The sequence below is a fragment of the Sus scrofa genome, chromosome 12, assembly GCF_054392235.1.
Source record: "Sus scrofa isolate SSC_HxYL_T2T_F1_AM1 chromosome 12, Sscrofa_HxYL_maternal_Yorkshire_Landrace_v2.0, whole genome shotgun sequence".
NCBI lineage: Eukaryota > Metazoa > Chordata > Mammalia > Artiodactyla > Suidae > Sus > Sus scrofa.
The window spans coordinates 58,796,018-58,816,534 of NC_139394.1; the positions used below are offsets into that span (position 1 = coordinate 58,796,018).

Sequence of the window (20,517 nt, forward strand, 5' to 3'; positions counted from 1 at the left end):
AGCAAGCCAGAGGAGTTCAGGGACAAATTGTGAGTGGGCTGGATATGTTAAAAATATATGGGAGTTCCCACTGTGGTGCAAAGGGATCAGCGGCATCTCTGCAGCACTGGGACACAGGTTTGATCCCCAGCCCAGCACAGTGGGTTAAGGATGTGGCACTGGCACAGATGCAGGGTAGGTCACAACTGGGGCTCAGATGTGCTCCCTAGCCCAGGAACTCCATATGCCACAAGGTGGCCAAAAAAGAAAAAAAAATTATGTGTATTATTAAGTTGAACCATATAATGTTGTTTCAGAAGTTAAATATTGGCCATTTCATATGATTCCACCTAATACATGTGACTGATTTGGATTTTACTTGAGTCTTTTTAAGATTCTTATCGTTATCGTATCTGACCAGTAGTTGTGGAATTTCTAATCTAGCTTCAAGCAAATATTCTGAACAAAGAACCTGATACATGGGCTTGAAAATTAGGCAGAACTGATGGTCCACAAATCCCTGCTCGGCATCCCCCCTGATGCTCCGCCCACCGGTAGCTAGCAAAAAGGTTTACCTGAGGAGGTATTAAATCAGTCATCCTGGGGAAGGGACACAAGACTCACGGATGTCATGACCTCTGCCTTAGAGACAATCCTTTTTTTTTTTTTTTTGCTTCTTAGGGCCGCACCCATGGCATATGGAGGTTCCCAGGCTAGGGGTCAAATCAGAGCTGTAGCTGCTGGTCTACACCACAGCCACAGCAACACGGGATCTGAGCTGTGTCTGCAACCTACACCACAGCTCACGGCAATGCCGGATCCTTAACCCACTGAGAGAGGCCAGGGATCGAACCCACAATCTCATGGTTCCTAGTCCGGATTCATTTCCACTGCACCACGACAGGAACTCCAGAAATAGAGACAATCTAATTAGAGAAAGTGATTTTGTAATTTTGTAGAAATTTATAAAGTCAAATGCCTAGAGAGGCTAGGCCAGTAACACCCATAAGGGGGCCACTCTTCCAGTCTATATATAATTTTCCTCTTTTGTTAAAGATCTAGTATATTGTCTATTGGCGAATAACAAGTTACCCCAAATTTAGCAGCTTAAAATAATGTTATCTCACATGGTTTCTGGGGTCAGGAATCTGCAAGCAGCTTCGCTGAATGGTTCTCGCTCAGGTTTTCTCACAAAGTGATAGTCAAGATGTGAGCTGGGTCATTTGAAGTTTGTTTTTTTTTTTTTTTTTTTTTTTTTTTTTTTTGCTATTTCTTGGGCCGCTCCCGCGGCATATGGAGGTTCCCAGGCTAGGGGTTGAATCGGAGCCGTAGCCACCAGCCTACGCCAGAGCCACAGCAATGTGGGATCCGAGCCGCATCTGCAACCTACACCACAGCTCACGGCAATGCCAGATCGTTAACCCACTGAGTAAGGGCAGGGACCGAACCTGCAACCTCATGGCTCCTAGTCAGATTCGTTAACCACTCCGCCACGACGGGAACTCCCCATTTGAAGTTTTTATTTTTATTTTTTGTCTTTTTAGGGATGCACCTGCAGCCTATGGAGGTTCCCAGGCTAGGGATGGAATCAGAGCTACAACTGCTGGCCTACGTCACATGCACAGCAACGCCAGAACCAAGTCGAGTCTGCAACTTACACCACAGCTCACAGCAACGCTGGATCCTTAACCCACTGAGCGAGGCCAGGAGTCAAACTTGCAATCTCATCGTTCCTAGTCGAATTCGCTTCCACTGCACCATAACAGGAACTCCCATTTGAAGTTTTTTGAAATCATCTGAAGGCTTGACTGGGGATGGAGCATCTATTTCCAGTATGGTTCACTGGTAGGGCTGTTGGCAGGAAGCCTCAGTTTCTTGCCATGTGGCCTCTTCATGGGCTGCTTCAGGGCTTACTGCCCCCCCAGAGTGAGCCATTTAAGGGACCAACAATGTGGAAGCTCCAGTGCCTTTTATGCCCTCATCTTGAAAGAAATAGACTGTGACTTCCAGCATATTCTGTTTGTTGGAAGTAAGTCACCGGTTCCCCCCATACTCAAGGTGAGGGGAGTTAAGCTTCATGAATTGAGGGGAAGAGTATCCAGTAGTTGTGAATATATTTTAAAACCACCACAGTCTGCTTTTGGGTCACAAATTATTTACATTCCTCGCACATGTATACTATGCTCGCCTATCCCAAGGCCCCCTAAAGTCTCAGCCCATGACAGCATCAATGAGCTGAATGCTCAGCATCTTGCTGTGTTGTTAATGGAGGAGTTAAGTCCCCCTTGGGGGGGTCTTTAAGAATGGTTCCAGCATGGCTGTGGCATTGACACTCGGAGAGGCCTAAGAAATCAGCTGTCCTAGAAGAAGGGGACATGGCCTGCCACAGGCAGGGGCCACACGGGAGGGGTACCCAGGGGCAGGCTCAACCAAGCCAGTGGAGAGCTGAGAGAGAGTGAGGACCCATGGGCAAATGTCTCTAGTGGGGTCAAGGTGGAGTCCACAAGCAAAAGGTGTGAGGGGATTTCCTTGGTGCATTTGAGTGTCACTAGGTCTAGAGGGGAACTTGTGGCAGGAACCAGCCTTGTCACCTGGTGAAGCATCAGGAAAGTATGAGGTTTCAAAATTTTACAACACAGGGGGTTTCTGTCGTGGCTCAGTGGTTAGCAAATCCAACTAGGAACTATGAGGTTGTGGATTCGATCCCTGGTCTCACTCAGTGGGTTAAGGATCTGGTGTTGCTGTGAGCTGTGGTGCAGGTCCCAGATGTGGCTCAGATCCTGCGTTGCTGTGGCTCTGGCATAGGCTAGTGGCTGCATCTCTGATGAGACCTCTAGCCTGGGAACCTCCATATGCCACAGGTGCGGCCCTAGAAAATACAAAAAAAAAAAAAAAAGACAAAATTTTACAACACATTTGCCATCTGTCATGGGCCGAGCCGTAGCCCCCCATTTTTTTTTTTGTTGTTGTTTTTGTTTTTTAGGGCCACACCCAGAGCACATGGAGTTTCCCAGGCTAGGAGTCCCATTGGAGCTGCAGCTGCTGGCCTATGCCACAGCAACACCAGATCCTCAACCCACTGAGTGAGGCCAGGGATCGAACTTGCAACCTCATGGTCAGTAGTCTGATTTGTTTCCACTGCACCACCATGGGAACGCCAGCCCCCCCAAATTCCTAAGTGAAAGCCCTAATCCCCAGTACATCAGAATGTGACTGTACCTGAGGATGGGGTCTTCAGGGGGTGATTAGGTTAACAGGAGGCTATTAGAGTGGGCCCTCCTGGCATCTGACTGGTATCCTTCTAGAAGAGGAGATTAGAAATAGAGACACCATGGAGTTTCCGTCGTGGCTCAGCAGAAAGGAATTGGCTAGCATCCGTGGGGAGGCAGGTTCGATCCCTGGCCTTGCTCCGTGTGTTAAGGATCCGGCATTGCCGTGAGCTGTGGTGTAGGTCAAAGGCGAGGCTCGGATCTGGTGTTGCTGTGGCTCTGGCATAGGCTGGTGGCTGTAGCTCCGATTCAACCCCTAGCCTGGGAACCTCCATATGCCGTGGGTGCTGTCCTAAAAAAGCAAAAAAAAAAAAAAGAAAAAAGGGAAAACAGAGACACCAGGGGGCTGTGTGCGCAGAAGAAAGACCGTGTGAGGACACAGGGAGAAGGCGACCATCTGCAAAGCAAGTGGAAAGATCTCAGAAGAAACCAAACCTGTGTGCACTTTGATCTTGGACTTCAAGACTCCAGAATGGTGAGAAAATCCGTTTTTGTTGTTTAACCCGGTCTGTGGTACTTTGTCAGGGCAGGCCTAGCAAACTAATATACCGTCTAATAAATTAAGCCCAGGTGCTGCTGAGGCTCTTTTTTTGTCTGTTCACAGTCACACCTGTGGCATTTGGACCTTCGGGGGCTGGGGGTCGAATAGGAGCTGCAGCTGCGGTCTGCGCTACAGCTGAGGCAGCATCGACCAAAGCAGCCTCTAGGACCTACACCAGAGCTTGGGGCAATGCAGGATCCTTAACCCGCTGAGTTCCGCCAGGGATGGAACCCACCTCCTCACAGAGACAATGTCAGGTCCTTAACCCCCCTGAGCCACCATGGGAACTCCACAGATGTGGTTCTTTGGATGTAATTCCTTAAGTACAGCTCCTGAATGCCTATGAACTAAACGGATCAGTGACCATCCCCTGAATACCCAAAATACAATGGTAGGACAAAGGCCCACCATTACAGACATTTCTGTTCAAAAAGGTGGGACATGGGAGTTCCCATTATGGCTCAGACTTGGCTGGGATCCAGCGTTGCCGTGGTGTAGGAATGACCCCTAGCCTGAGACCCCCCAAGTGTCATGGGTGCGGCCCTTAAAAAAAAAAAAAAGTCCATCAATAGATGAATGGATAAACTCTGATACATCCATTCCATGGCATATTGATCAGTGATACGAAGAAATGCGCTGTCAAGCCATGAAAAGACGCATTAGAAACAGGCTGAGGGAGTTCCCATTGTGGCTCAGTGGGTTAAGAACTAGTCTCTGTGAGGAGGTGGGTTCGATCCTTAGCCTCCCTCAGTGGGTTAAGGATCCAGCATTATCACAAGCTGTGGCATAGGTTGCAGGTGTGGCTCAGATCCCACGTTGCTATGGCTGTGGCTTAGGCCTGGAGCTGCAGCTCTGATTCAACCCGTAGCCTGGGAATTTTCAAATGCTGCAGGTGCGGTTGTAAAAAGAAAAAGAAAAAAAAAAAAAGACACAGGCTGAGAACTTTTGTTTGGCAGCAGGGCATGTCACTGAAGGAGTCAGCTAAGGGGAAGGAAGACTTGTCCTCAGTGGGGAACTACTGTTTGAGGGGGAAGCCTGGTAGGTGGGATAGAAACTGTCCTTGGTATTGGTGAGAATTCTGGCTCTGGGTCTGTTTATCTGAGCAGGGATTGTTGAGACATGACACTCTCCTGAATCCCTAGAATATACTTGTGTGCAGAGGGGCAAAGAGCACAGGGCCTGGGGGCTTCCGATTACCTTTGAGATCTGCATCATGGTATGAAGGCTGCCTGCATGGACTCCTGCTTCTGCAAACCCAAGTTACTGCCCTCCGTCTCCATCTGCACAGGCCCCAAGACCTAAGGACTGGGCTCGAGGAGGCAAAGCTGTCTCTCCTCTTGGTGGGACTCTGAACATTTAAAAAAAAATGGTCAGGGGAGTTCCCTGGGGATCTAGCAGTTAAGGATCGGCATTGTCACTACTGTGGCTTGGGTTGGATTCCTGGCCTGGTAACATCCATGTGCCACGAGTGTGGCCAAAAAAAAAAAAAAATTAGGCGGGGCCTGGGGGCAGGACATAATTTCAGATTTACAGAGAAGTTGCAAGAACATTACAACAATATTCCTTTATATTCTTCACCCAGATTTCCTCAAATGTTAACACTTCTCCATTTGCTTTGTATCTCTCCCTCCTCCATCTCTACACACACACACACACACACAGACACTTCTTTTTCTTTACCATTTGAAAATAAGTTGAGACGTGATGCTTCTTTACTCCTTACACTTCAATGTGTATTTCCTAAAAACAAAGACATTCTCTCTGTGACCACAGTACAAGTGTCAAGATTAGGAAATTAACTTTGATATAATAATATGATCTTCAGATAGTATTCAGATTTTGTCAATTGCCCCAGCGATGTTCACTATGAAAGAAAATCCTGGATCATGCATTGTATGCAGTTGCCATGTCTCTTTAGCCTACTTTAACTGGGTCAGTTTCTCAGTCTTTGCATTCCTGACATGGACCAGTTATATCATAGGATCTCCCTCAATCTGGGTTTGTCTCATGTTTCTTCATAATTACATTTGGGTAACACATTCTTGGTAGAAATATCACAGGGAGTTCCCTGGTTGCCTAGTGGGTTAAGGACCTGGTGTTGTTACTGCTATGGCTCCAGTCACTGCTGTGGCTTGCATTTGATTCTGCATGCCATGGGTAGGGCAAAAAAAAAAAAAAAAAAGGAAAGAAAGAAAAAAGCTAATTTCACAGAAATGTGTTCTCAGTGCAACATATGAGGAGGCACTAGTATTTGTACCCATACTGGGGCTGTTAACTTTGCTTGGCCCCATCCGCATGTTGCATGAATGAATGACACCCACAGGCTAGAGCAGTGGGTGGGTGAGGAGAGATGGAAGAGGAAAAGCCAAGATTGAAGATGGATTTCCAGGGAGTTCCCTTCCTGGCGCAGCGGAAACGAATCTGATTAGAAACCATGAAGTTTCGGGTTCACTCCCTGGCCTTGCTCAGTGGGTTGAGGATCCAGCGTTGCCCTGAGCTGTGGTGTAGGTTACAGACGCGGCTTGGATCCCTTGTTGCTGTGGCTGTGGCTGTGGCTGTGGTGTAGGCCGGCAGTTGTAGCTCCAATTGGACCCCTAGCCTGGGAACCTCCATATGCTGCAGATGAGGTCCTAAAAAGGAAAAAAAAAAAGAAGATGGATTTCAAGGAAGCTCTCTGATACAGAGTGTACCTGCATTGGAGGGGAGGAAGGATGGCGGTTTCCAGGTGTCGGGACTGACTCCCTCCACCCCACCTGGGGCAGAGGCAGTATTTTAGGACTGGGAGGCAGCTGAGTGAATAGCTCAGCTGGTGATCTGGGTTATGTGTTAAGGCAAGAGCTTAGTGGTTCCTGCGTGTAAGGCAGCCATTTCCAGGATTTACGTCACCGCCTTGGGAGAAAGGCACGGGGAGAGGGGACAGCTTCCAAAGAACAGCACACACAGGGCTGAGATGGAGTGGGGGAGGGGGAGGCAAACATCTGGTCACTGAATGCCCCGTCTGTGCAAAACCCAAGGAGGGGAGGCTGATCAGAACTCCGCTGCTGCTCACGTCAAGGGAGGCGTCTAAAAGTGAAAAGAAACCCTAGACCAAAGTTGCATGTGTGGAGGGTTATTCTGAGCAAGGAGCTACGTGATAGAAAGGTTGTAGCAGTTCAGATTAAATGGAAGAGGAAAACTCTACCAAGGAGATTTGGGGAAGCAAAAGGCAAGATAACAGGACCAGATTTCAAATGTTAAAGGATAACATATAATTAGCTGCAAACCCGAAATATATATAATATTTAATAAATTATAAATAAGAAGTGTAGACATAAGATGAATAAGTTTCTAAGAAGCAAAGCCTCATATTAAAACAGAAAGCCAGTTTGCTCAGGAAGCTCATATTTCCTGCCTACTTTGTTTGCTTGGAAAACACAGAAGAGCAGACATCTGGGGTAATTAATTCTGGGGTAAAAATGTCAGAACCTGGGTAAACAAAGATTAGTGCCAAGATAACAACAATAAAGTGGAACCAGAGACTGAAGAAAGAAGCCCAGTTTCAATAATTCACAGGAATAGAATTCTGGACAAAATTCAGGAGATTCCAGAGATAAAATTCTGCCATCAGCGGCTAACTTTTAACAACAGAGGGGTCTTGCCTTTTATATTTAAGTGTATCTCAGGTTTCTTGGCGTTTCCGCCATCGTGGCTCAGTGGAAATGAATCTGACTAGTAACCATGAGGATGCAGGTTCGATCCCTGGCCTGGCTCAGTGGGTTAAGGATTCGGCGTTGCTGTGAGCTGAGGTCACAGAGCTGTGATGTAGGTCGCACTCAGATCGAGCTGCCATGGCTGTGGCGCAGGCCAGCAGTTATAGCTCTGATTCGACCCCTAACCTGGGAACCTCCATGTGCTATGGGTGCGGCCCTGAAAAGACAGACAGACAAATAAATTAGTAAATAAATAAATGAATGTATCTCAGGTTTCTAAACAATTTCCACAAAAGATGTATATTCACATATATAAAAACAACCCTCTCAACCTTTCCTCCTAAAATTCTGTAACCCAAAGCCACCAAATCTGAAAAGGTTTGTGCAGAGGTTACTGGCCCACACAGTGTTTGAAACTCATCTTTGCAAACCATGCTGTAGTGGTCTGTTGCACAAATGTCCAGAAAGCATGCTGAATAATTTGGAAGCAAGAGTTTGTCTGAACTTCTCAGACACCTCCCCATCTGTGTGCTAACTAGTGACATTCCAATGTTTAGCTTCAGAAAGCAACTGGGAATAAGATCTCAGAAATAGCAGAAGCAAATGTTTCTTTTTTCCCAGAGCTGCAAAAAAGCAGATTCTCTCCTACACTATAAAGCTAGTTTTGATAAAGTTGTAACTGGAAAATATTCACGAAAGCATCAATCTCTGAGTCTCCCATCTTCTCTCAAAATATTTGCAAACCATGTATGTGATAAAGGTAAATACCCAAAGTATTTAGGGAACTCCTTCAACTCAATAGCCAAAAACCAAAAAGGTTGAAAAATAGGCAAAGGACTTGAAAGACATACAAATAGGTGGCAGGATACCTGAAAAGATGCTCGTTGCACTAGTCGTCATGGAAATGCAAATAAAAACCACAGCGACATAACAACAAAGACCTAGTGTATGGCACGGGGAACTATATTCAATACTTTATAATAACCTAGAATGGAAAAGAATCTGGGAGTTCCAGTCATGGCGCAGCAGAAACAAATCTGACCAGGAACCATGAGTTTGTGGGTTCGATCCCTGGCTTTGCTCAGTGGGTTAAGGATCTGGTGTTGCCCTGAGCTGTGATGTAGGTCGCAGAGGTGGTTCGGATCCTGCATTGCTGTGGCTGCAGTGTAGGCCAGCAGCTGTAGCTCCGATTGGACCCCTAGCCTGGGAACCTCCATATGCTGCAGGTACGGCTCTAAAAAAAAAAAAAAAAAAGAATCTGAAAAAAATGTGCTTAGAATCTGAAAAAATGTGAATCATCTTGCTGTACACCTGAAACTGACACATTGTAAATCAACTATCCTTCCATTTAAAAAAAGATAAAAGAAAAAAACAAAACCCTCACACCTGTTAGGAATGCTATTATCAAAAAACAAACAAGAAATAAGTATTGGCAAGGATGTGGAGAAATTGAAACTCTGGTACGATTTGGGTGGGAATGTAAATGATGTAGCTGCTCTTAAAACAGCATGGAGAAGTTCCCGTGGTGGCACAGTGGTTAACGAATCCGACTAGGAACCTTGAGGTTGAGGGTTCGATCCCTGGCCTTGCTCAGTGGGTTAACGATCCGGTGTTGCCGTGAGCTGTGCTGTAGGTTGCAGACAAAGCTCGGATCCCCCGTTGCTGTGGCTCTGGCATAGGCTGGCAGCTACAGCTCTGATTGGATCCCTAGCCTGGGAACCTCCATATGCCGCGGGAGCGGCCCCAGAAAAGACAAAACACAAAACAAAACAAATAAACAAGAAACAGCATGGAGTTTCCTCAAAAAATTAAAAATAGGGAGTTCCCACTGTAGCACAGTGGGTTAAGGATCCAGTGATGCTATAGCTGTGACTTAGATTTGATCCTTTGCCCTGGAACTTCCATGTGCTGTGGGTGCAGCCAAAAAAAAAAAAAAAAAAAAAAAAGAAATTAAAATAGGAGTTCCTTGGTGGCAGCAGTTAAGGATCCGGCATTGTCACTGCCGTGGTGCAAGTTGGGTTCCTGGATTGGAAACTTCTGTGTGCCTGGTAGCCAAAACAATTAAAAATAGAAATTAAAAAACTGTAAAATCCAGCAATCCCACTTGTACATATTTATTCAAAATAATTGAAATCAGGATTTTCATTTGAATATCCAGGTTTACTGCAGCGTTATTTACAATAACCAAGATGTGGAAACAACCTAAGTAATTACACACAGGAGAATGGAATGGATAAAGACAAAGAGCTATGTACATACAGTGGCATTTAATTCAGCCTTAAAAAAGAAAAAATCCTGCTACATGTGACAACATGGATGACCCTTGGGGACCTGATGATGCTAAATCAAATAAGGCACTTACTGCACGATTCCACTGACGTGAAGGATCTAAAATAGTCAAACAGGGAGTTCCTGTCAGGGAGCAGCAGAAATGAATCCGACTAGGAACCATGAGGTTGCAGGTTCGATCCCTGGGCTCGCTCAGAGGGTTAAGGATCCAGTATTGCCTTGAGCTGTGGTGTGGGTTGCAGACGTGGCTCAGATCTGGCATTGCTGTGGCTGTGGTGTAGGCCAGCAGTGGATTTGACCCCTAGCCTGGGAACCTCCATATGCCACAGGTGTGGCCCTAAAGAGCAAAAAAAAAAAAAAAAAAAAAAAAAGAAAAGAAAAAAAAGCAAGTCTTCATAATTAAAAAAAGGAGTCGCAAAAAGATATAGCAACATTCCCTCTGCAGCAGATGCAAAGGGAGCAATACTGTTTTGCATCATAAAACTAAGCCAAATAATCTATTTGGACAAGTTATTAAATTAAGATCTTTCTCAAGAATTGATATTGGAGATTTGCATGAATGTTTGTAACTGGTACTCATTTCTTCTATTTTCTGTTCAAATAAATCTGCCCTTGTGAGTGTTGTTTCCACAGGATTGTTGTTTTGTTTTTGGCCACACCCTTGGCGTGCAGAAGTTCCAGGACCAGGGATGGACCCCATGCCACAGCAGTGAGAACGCTGGGTCCTGAACCCATTGTGCCACCTGGGAACCCCTGTATGGGGGAGGGGTTTTTTGTAAGTCATCTAAGACTTTAGGACTTGTTGCCATGCCTCATAAAAACTAACTCTCCAAAAACTTTCTGATTGGCTGCTGCTATGGGTTGAAGAGTGTCACCTCAAAGACACTGAAATCCTAAGCCTAGTACCTGTGAATGTGACCTTATTTGGAAATTAGGGTCTCTGCAGATGATCTAGCTAAAGTGAGGTTATTAAGGGTGGGCCCTAATCCACTATGATGAGGGGACATTTGGACACTGAGACAGACACGCACGGAGAGATGCAATGAGGGCGTGGGAGAAAGTCCTCTACAAGCCGAGGAGCATCTGAGGCTGCTGGAACGGAGGAGAGCGCCGTGGGACACACCCTCCCTCAGTCCTCAGAAGGAGCAAACCCTGCTGACATCTTGGCCTCAGACTTGTGATCTCCAGAACTGGGACACAATAAATTTCTGTTGCTTAAGCCACGCAGTGTGTTATGCCAGCCCCAGGAAGCCAGCGCTGCTGTCTTGAGTAGAGTGTGGCAATTTCTGCCTCTCCTGACCCGAGAGATTTCTTTTATTTGTTTTTATTTTGTCTTTTTTTGCCTTTTCTAGGGCTGCTTCCCGTGGCATATGGAGTTTCCTAGGCTAGGGGTCGAATCGGAGCTGTAGCCGCCAGCCTACGCTAGGGCCACGGCAATGCAGGATCCAAGCCACGTCTGCAACCTGCACCACAGCTCAAGGCAATGCCGGATCCTTAGCCCACTGAGCAAGGCCAGGGATCGAACCCTCAACTTCATGGTTCCTAGTCGGATTTGTTAACCACTGAGCCATGACGGGAACTCCTATTAACTTTTTCTTTTATGGCTTTCTCCATTCCAAGATCACAAAAATCTATTTTCCCCCCAATATTTTTATAGTTTTAAAAAGATCAACTTTTTTTTTTTCCTCCGGATGGACAGCTACTTGATCCAGCATCGCTGTTTAATTTATTGAGATATAACTGATGAGCACCACTAACCGAATAATACAGAGGTGAAATGCCACTTTTATCATAAATTCCTAAATAATTGGATGGGTCTGTTTCTGGCCCTTACTCCTACTCTGACTTCATCTGCCTTTCTTTAGCAATGGGCTACAGGATTGCAAATGCAAAAAATCTGAATGGCCCAGATAGTGGCCACGTACAGAATGCAGGCCTGGCCCGCCTCCTGGGGGTGACAACTTCACTCATTTACTGCCATGCAAAAATGTGGCCTCTGCGGAGCCAGATCTTCCAACTTTTCAAGACATGCTAGATATCCAGAGGTTTATAAGAAGTCTTCAGAGCTGTAGCCACCGGCCTATTGCCACAGCCACAGCAACGCAGGATCCGAGCCACATCTGCAACCTACACCACAGCTCACGGCAATGCCAGATCGTTAACCCACGGAGCAAGGGCAGGGATCGAACCCGCAACCTCATGGTTCCCAGTTGGATTCGTTTACCACTGTGCCATGACGGGAACTCCGAAAAAAACCTGTCTTTAATATGAAAATGGTCCTTACACTATACTATGAAATTCTTTCAAAAAATTTTATAATAGTTGATTTACAATGTTGTCAGTTTCTGCCGTACAGCAAAGTGACCCAGTTATATATATATATATATATATGTACAAATATATACTTTTTTCTTGCATTATCCTCCATCATGTTCCATCACATGATTAGATATAGTTCCCTGTGCTATAGGCGTCCTCTTTCCCTTTACTCTGAACTCTGACCCAGACTGGCCCTGGCTCTATTCTTCTCTGGTTGGCGCATGACCTCAGGCCAACTTCTACATCTTGCTCCAGAGTCCCAAGCTGTTTCCCTTGCTCTTGGTCACTTCCTGCAGTGCACTGACCCGTTCCAGGAATACAACATGCTGTGCTGTGTTTGAGGCAGAGAAAATTGGCAGGCTCAGACCCAAATCCCAGCCATGCCTTAATTTCGACCTACTTTTAAACTATGTTTCAGGCAATCATCCCTGTGTGTGCCATCCTGGGGGCGGGGATGGCACATCAGGTTTCTCTTGAGGCTGCCGGGGCAACCAGTCTCTGGGGCATGTTAGATCAACCTCTTTTTTCTTTTTTTTTTGGTTGCCCTGTGGCATATGGAGTTTACAGGCCAGGGGTCAGATCTGAGCTGCAGTTGTGGCCTATGCTTCCGTTGTGACCAACGCTGGATCCTGTATTCACTGTGCCAGCCCAGGATCAAACCTGTGTCCTGGTGCCACAGGAGCCACTCCGATCAACCTCTTTTCTTTTCACTATTTGTCTTTCACGTATATCTTTTTCTCCAGTGCCCCCGGCTTTGGTTTATGCATCTGAGTGGCCGTAACGGGCAGGGCAGGAATAGGTACTAGATATACGTAGGGCAGTCCCGCCAGCTCTCCAGGCTTCAGATCCCATCAGTCATGTTCTGCAGGCAAACATACTCTTCTACGGACTGTATATAGTTGGCAGAACCAGGTCCAAACCCCTAGCACCCGTGAATGTGACCTGACTTGGGAAAAGGGTCTTTGCTGATGAAATGAAGGTAAGGATCTCACTAAGAGATCAGCCCCCATTCGGGTGGGTCCCGAATCCAACGACATAGATTTGGTGTCCAAAGGTGTCCTGTGAGAGAGAGAGAAGGAGCACTCACACCGACAGAGGGGACAAGGCCCGTGAAGACGAGACCGAAACTGGGTCTGTGCCACTCTAAGCCAAGCGAGGCCCATCAGAGGAAGGAGAAAGGCATGGAATGGAGTCTCCCTGGGCGCCTCCAGAGGGGGCGAACCCTGCCGACACCTTGATTTCGGACCTTTGGCCTCCAGTTGTTTTAAGCCTCCGTGTTGGTGGCAGTTTGTTAGGGAAGCCCTAGATCAGAGACCTGAGCCACTGCCCCCTTCCGAGCCAGGACCACCACAGGCAGCTTTCCTGAGAGTGTGGCCTGCACTCCTGCTTCCAGGGCCTTGGCAGCCGTCCTCAGGTGGCTACACGGTGCCCAGAGGTGCTGTGAGTGCCCACCCAGGAGATGTCTGTTCCCCAGCACAGGAGACCTGGGGCCCCTTGTGGGGTGCTGGGCTCTGCAGCTTTGGGAGGGGTGGGAATGACGTCTTTGTCCATATCCGATCTGTCTGCTCCAGCCTCAGCCCTTTCTTCCTGTCTGATCCACAGGCTGCTTTCGAGCTGTTCTTCAGCAATTTCTAGTTCTTCGTCTGCCTGTAAAACAGCCTCCATCTCCAGGGCTAAGTGCGAGGAATAGAGTCCAAATTTGGCCTTATGACCAAACCTTGCCTCGTGCGGACTTTGCTGCAAGGAGACATCAAAGGCTTGATTCCTCGTGACTGGCAGGCCTTCGGCCCAGGGACGTGAGTGGTGCCTCCGCAGCCAGGCACTGAGCATGCTCTTGACATCATGGCTTGCTGGCTCCAGGGAGCCCTGGCCTTGGCCAGGGTGATACTTACCAGAGAGGTGATCTTTAGGTCTGGCCATGCCTCACTGAGCTCATTAACAACCTGGTTTGGGAGCTCCACGCCACGGGCCGACTCCAACACGCTGGCTGTACCAAGAATTTTGAAAACATCCGAGCGGGCACAGACCACCTCGTGGGCTTCTTTGGCTTTTAATGGCTGTAAAGTGATAAACGTGGTCAAGCGGTCCGGGTAACACAAAATAAACTTGAACTCAGCATCAGCACTGGACTGCATCTCAAGCACTTCAACTGGGCATCTGGAGTCAACGTCCTTAAAGGGCATGGGCTTGGGTGCAAGGCCTCTCTTGGGTACTGCGTTCTTCTGGTGGCACTGTTTCCACAGTGTCAGATATAAGACAATGACTTCTTTGGTGACACTGCCGTATTTCCCTTGCAGCAACTTGAGGCTGCACGTCTGCCCGCCATGCCCAGTGTTGGGATGTGTATCGTGAAGCATGGCCAACAGCTCTTCCTTATGCACGTGATACCGTATTTGAGCTCTCTCTCCATGGGAAGTTTCTCTGTGCCTTGTACAGAGATCACGTCCTATTTTGCTGCCTGGCGATAAGCCACGTGATGACTTCCTCCCCTTCTCCTTAGCTTTGTCGACTTCCTGGACTGCTTGAGAGTAATTTTCTTTGGAAAATACCACGTGATATTGCAACTGCTGTTTTCAGCTAATTTTGTTACGCTGATAAGAAACTTTGCTCCCGGGAGTTCCCGTCGTGGCACAGTGGTTAACGAATCCAACTGGGAACCATGAGGTTGCGGGTTCGGTCCCTGCCCTTGCTCCGTGGGTTAATGATCTGGCATTGCCGTGAGATGTGATGTAGGTTGCAGATGCGGCTCGGATCCTGCGTTGCTGTGGCTGTGGCAATAGGCCGGTGGCTACAGCACTGATTAGACCCCTAGCCTGGGAACCTCCATATGCCGCAGGAGCGGCCCTCAAAAGGCAAAAAGACCAAAAAAAAAAAAAGGAAAAAAAAAAAAGGAAACTTTGCTCTCATGTTACGTGTCTCCATTTTCCTTGTATTCGAGACACCAAGGGAGTCCCTTCCAGATTTCATCATGGAGAAGTGCAAGAAGGATCCTAAGAAAGGGAGAAAGAAACAGAACAAAGTTAAAGTCGCTGATATTCCACCTGGAAGACTTTCCTGCCAAAGTTTCTCATTAATGTTTCATCTTTTTTTTTTTTTTTTTTTTTCTTTTTAGGGTCATACCTGCAGCATATGGAAGTTCCTGGGCTAGGGGTCGAATAGGAGCAGAGCTGCAGCTGCCTGCCTAGGCCACAGTCATAGCAACGTGGGATTCCAGACACATCTGTGACCTACACTGCAGTTTGCAGCAGCGCCGGATCCTTAACCCACTGAGCAAGGCCAGGGATTGAACCTGCGTCCTCATGGACGCTATGCTGTTCTTAACCCTCTGATCCACAACAGGAACTCTAAGGAGAATTTTAAATAAGATATATACAAATACAGGAGTTCCCGTCGTGGTGCAGTGGTTAACGAATCCGACCAGGAACCATGAGGTTGCAGGTTTCATCCCTGCCTTTGCTCAGTGGGTTGGGGATCCAGTGTTGCTGTGAGCTGTGGTGTGGGTCACAGACGCAGTTTGGATCCCACATTGCTGTGGCTGTGGTGTAGGCTGGTGGCTACAGCTCCGATTGGACCCCTAGCCTGGGAAGCTCCATATACCGCGGGAGCGGCTCAAGAAAAGGCAAAAAGACAAAAAAAAAAAAAAAAAAAAAAAAAAAGATATATACAAATACAAAGGCACAATACAAATATACAAATACATATATGTAAGATATATATATGCAAATATGTAGTACAAATTTTAGATTTTAGGCAAACAGAATAATGAAACTCCTTAGCTCATACAGTGAAACCTAATTAACCAGTTTTTGTTAATCAAACTGGAGAGATAATTGGAAATCTCTAAGGCAATAATGGGCTTTTTTGGACATGGTATGCAGAAGTTCCTGGGCCAAGGGTCAAACCCACACCACAGCATTGTCACTTATCCACAGCAGTGACAATGCGGGATCCTTAACCTGTTAGGCCACCAGGGAAATTCCATTTCTTTTAAAAATAATATAAATGGGAAAATATTGCTAGAAAGCACTACATAATAACAGTAAACTGAACTTGAAGTTATAACACCAAGGAGGGATTTTTAGTTTTTCCCAAATCAACTTAATTTCTTGGCTGGAGTCTTATCTTCATTTTAGGGGACTCATGGAGCAAGCAGTGGGATTTGTACACACACACACACACACACACACATATATAGTTTTCGTTTGTTTTCTGTTTTTGGCTGCCTTGCAGCATATGGAGTTCCCAGGCCAGGGATCTGATCTGAGCCGCAGTTGCAACCTAAGCCACAGCTTCGGCAACCCTGGATTCTTAACCCACTGTGCCGGGCTGGGACAGAACCTGTGTCCCAGAGCTCCCAAGATGCTGCCAATCCCATTGTGCCACAACGGGAACTCCGTGGTGGGATATTTTTAAGCGCTGGCTTTCCCTTCTCCATCATTTACAGGATTAGTAAGTGAAGGCTGGGTCCTTACCCTGAGGCATCTCGTTCTCATAACCTGCCAGCATCGTGCCCCTGGGGCAATCCTCCTGAGAGGCCTAACCCTTCCAATCTTTGGTCATATCCTTTGGTCTTATCTACCAGCTGCTGCCACAGGGACGGTTATGTCGTGGGGCCTGGGCTACGGAGCAGTTGCAGCAGGACTGGGGAAGAGACGGTGGAGGTCCCGGGCACGGAGGCGTGCCCACATCCATGACTGAGCGGGAGTCATGTGAATCTTACACAGAGAAAAGATAGCAGAGGTAAAGGGAAGGTCTCATATCCAGCAGGATGAGCCCACCTTCGTGGGTGAGGAGGAGGGCTTTTGTCCCTTGGGGAGGTCTGCAGGCCTGGCTTGTCTTGATGCTGCCTGAGCCGGAGCCCACATATCTCCAGAACAAAGTGGAGAGTCCATGTGAACTTGAGCACTCCAAGGTCAGGAGACAGTTTCAGGTACAGCCTTGATGGCTCTGGGCAGAAGCAGCTCAGTCTGTTTCCAAAAACAAAAAATTACACCAATGGACACAGAGGTATGTCAGAAATGATCATGCCAAAAAGCAAGATCTCAAAAGGGTCCACACTCTACCAAGATCGGAGAATTCTTCAGGCAGAGAATGTGATATTCAGGTGTCTGCACTGAGGTTCCTTAGTTAGAACAGCTCCTGGATACAGGAAGCTGATGACGCCAGGGGAAGACTTCATATGATGATAACAGGAATTCCAACAATCTTAGGAAAACAAGATCCCCCAGATGCTGGCCATCAGATGCAGAGCTGAAGGGCAGGGCAGAATCCTGTGAAGCGGAGAAAGATGGAAACATTTAGAAGCTCTGAGCAAGAGTCTCGGTTAAGCCGAGCCTGTTTCCAGGTCCTGAAGGTCCTCCGCTAAAAAAGGCTTTGAATTCCCTTGCTTAGCCTCTCTGGTTAACCATGGAATATTCCTGATTCTAATGCACTACTGGCCATAAAACCACTGACTTGATGACAATTTTCTTTTGAGAGTTGAAACAGAGGCCTTATATAAGTGAACACATCCAGATTTTTGAAATGTGAAAAATACGCTTTTCAGAAGTGAAGAAATACATTATTTGTAAAATGCTCTTTAAGCTTAAACTCAGGATCCTCAGTGCAAACTGACATTTTAAAGGCTCTGATAAGTCCTGCAGTAAAGGAAAAAAACAACAGCTTGTTCCATAACCAGCCCCTCATAATCAATGACATAATCATTGACATTCATTTGTTTCCCAACTAATATCTATTATCATTCTACAGTCCTCAGAAGAGACATGAAACCACAAGATATTCAATTCAATGGGATCCAGGAAGAGCACCTTCCAGACTCCTCAGGGAAACCAGCATCTCTCAGAAACTGACTGGCTGCATTGGCTGCTATTTGAGGCCCCTCAGGGAACCATGCAGGAAGGAAATGCCTCATCTCCATCCTATAAAAGGATGGAGAAGACATCCTGGAAACAGTTTTATTATCAAAAATTGAAAAAACCTCAGTCTTTTTTTTTGCCTTTTGAGGGCTGCTCCTGCGGCATATGGAGGTTCCCAGGCTAGGTAATCAGAGCTGTAGCCACCGGCCTATGCCACAGCCACAGCAACGCAGGATCTGAGCTGTATCTGCAAACTGCACCACAGCTCATGGCATTAACCCACTGAGCAAGGGCAGGGATCGAACCCGCAACCTCATGGTTCCCAGTTGGATTCGTTTACCACTGTGCCATGACGGGAACTCCGAAAAAAACCTCAGTCTTTAATACGAGAAATGGTCCTTACACTATACTATGAAATTCTTTCAAAAAATTTTATAATAGTTGATTTACAATGTTGTCAGTTTCTGCCGTACAGCAAAGTGACCCAGTTATATATATATATATGTACAAATATATACTTTTTTCTTGCATTATCCTCCATCATGTTCCATCACAAGTGATTAGATATAGTTCCCTGTGCTATACAGCAGGATCTCATTGCTTATCCACTCCAAATGCAATAATTTGCATCTACTAACCCCAAACTCCCAGTCCATCCCACTTCCTCCTAATAGTATGAAATTCTTTTTTTTTTTTTTTTTTTTTTTTAAGGTTTCTAAGTCTTTTTTTTTTTTTTAATTTTTTTTTTTAATTTTTATTTTGTTGTTGTTGCTATTTCTTGGGCCGCTCCCACGGCATATGGAGGTTCCCAGGCTAGGGGTCCAATCGGAGCTGTAGCCACCTGCCTACGCCAGAGCCACAGCAACGCGGGATCCGAGCCGCGTCTGCAACCTACACCACAGCTCACGGCAACGCCGGATCGTTTAACCCACTGAGCAAGGGCAGGGACCGAACCCGCAACCTCATGGTTCCTAGTCGGATTCGTTAACCACTGCGCCACAACGGGAACTCCTAATAGTATGAAATTCTAAAGCATAGCTCAAGGGCCACAACTGGCTAATAGATTTTTTTTTTTTTTAATTTTTACGGCTGCACCTGCTGCATATGGAAGTTCCCTGGGTTGGGGTTGAATCGGAGCTGTAGCTGCAGGCCTAAGCCACAGCCACAACACCAGATCTGAGACGCACCTGAGACCTACACCACAGGGCTGGATCCTTAACTCAGTGACTGAGGCCAGGGATTGAACCCACATCTTCACAGAGAGAACATGGGATATCCTGCTGAGCCACAACAGGAATCCTGACACATTTATTTTGGTTATTTTATCCAGTGTGTGTTTTTTTTAAATCTAATGATTTACCTATAATTACAGACTGGGAACTTTCATGTAAAAAAATCTAGATTTCTGGCTTTCTTGAAAATGGGAAGATGCTGTCACAGAGTGAGCTTTGCTCCTTTGCTATAACTGGCTGGAGTGGAGGGGTAGCAGCTCCTGTTAGATAGGGAGCTACGCTACTAACTTCTTCACCTGACCAGCCCACCCCTGTAGTTTTCTGAGTTTCAACACCTGTTCTAAAACAGAGTGAAAAAAACTAAACGTGGCCCCAAAGGAAGGCGGCCAGCTTCCTGGTGTCCTGTGCTGGTGGCCTAACTGATGAAATGAGCTTGTTTAGAGAAAGAACTCCCTTTCTCACCCACCTGTGAGACTTCGCTTTGGCTGTCCGGGACCTGGAATGTCCTTCTCTGGATCTTCCAAATCACGCCCAGCTCAAATCAGCATCCTTCCATCCTTCGCGCTGCATTCAGCAGCTCCAGCTGACAGCTGTCTCTCCCTCCTCTCACTGGAGCGCTTTGCTCGGGATTTTTGGTCAACTGGTTCAGAACGGGGCCAAGGCTTCTACCTCGCTGTATCCCCCAGAGGGCCGACGAATACAGAGCTGAGACAAATGGTGTTGAAAGGACATTTGTAAAACACAGGTTTTAGGTGTAGTAGAGAGGCAGTGCACAGGTATGATTAAGAGACTAGGCTTGGGAAGTCAATTTCTGACTCTATCGTGTACTGTGGGCGTAAGCTGGGCAGTTGCTAAGGCTTCAGTTTCCCCAACTATAAAATGGAATACTAGTCTCCAACACGAGTTGTTAGGAAGACTCGGTGGTAATGCAGATAAACCAGTTAATACAGCGTCCCCGAACGTTCCACAATGCAAACTCCGGCTTAGTCCTAAAGACCTGGCTAAAAAAAAAAAAAAAAAAAAAGCCTTGGCTCGGACATCACCTCCTTTGTACCGCCATCCTCCCCTGACTACTGCGGCCTCTGCACCACCGCGCCCGGCTCCACACCGGGCCCCGCCCACTCCTCCGAAGGGGGCCAGTTCCGCTGAATAAGTAAACCAGGCCCGCAAGGGAGCAGAGAGAGGCCTGAGACGACCGATCAGGTAGTTCTGCATGACCGCGACACTTGGAAGCAGAGGGATGCATCAGCCCCAAGGTCGGGAGCACGCCCCACCCACCGCAGCGGCTCTCCGCCTCGCCCCGCCCCGCCCCGCCGGGGTTCCCGCGGCCGACCGCGCCGGAAG

The 20,517-nt window shown here is 47.0% G+C and overlaps 2 long non-coding RNA genes across 3 annotated transcripts in view; one reads left to right on the forward strand and one right to left on the reverse strand.

Moving 5' to 3' along the window:
• LOC146398395 (uncharacterized) overlaps nucleotides 1–20,517 on the forward strand; it is a 228,987-nt gene that overhangs the window by 84,454 nt on the left and 124,016 nt on the right. The gene's annotated exons all lie outside the window — the stretch shown is intronic.
• On the reverse strand, nucleotides 12,786–20,449 carry LOC102163526 (uncharacterized). 2 transcript variants are annotated; one of them, XR_014821861.1, is made up of 5 exons: nucleotides 20,217–20,449; nucleotides 19,640–19,878; nucleotides 17,150–17,356; nucleotides 16,865–17,053; nucleotides 12,786–15,076 (listed from the first exon to the last, which is right to left on the reverse strand). It is a non-coding gene; the product is annotated as an uncharacterized LOC102163526 (long non-coding RNA). The 2 variants fall into 2 exon arrangements; XR_014821860.1 differs by lacking the exon at nucleotides 20,217–20,449 and having other exon boundaries at nucleotides 14,988–15,076; nucleotides 19,640–20,197.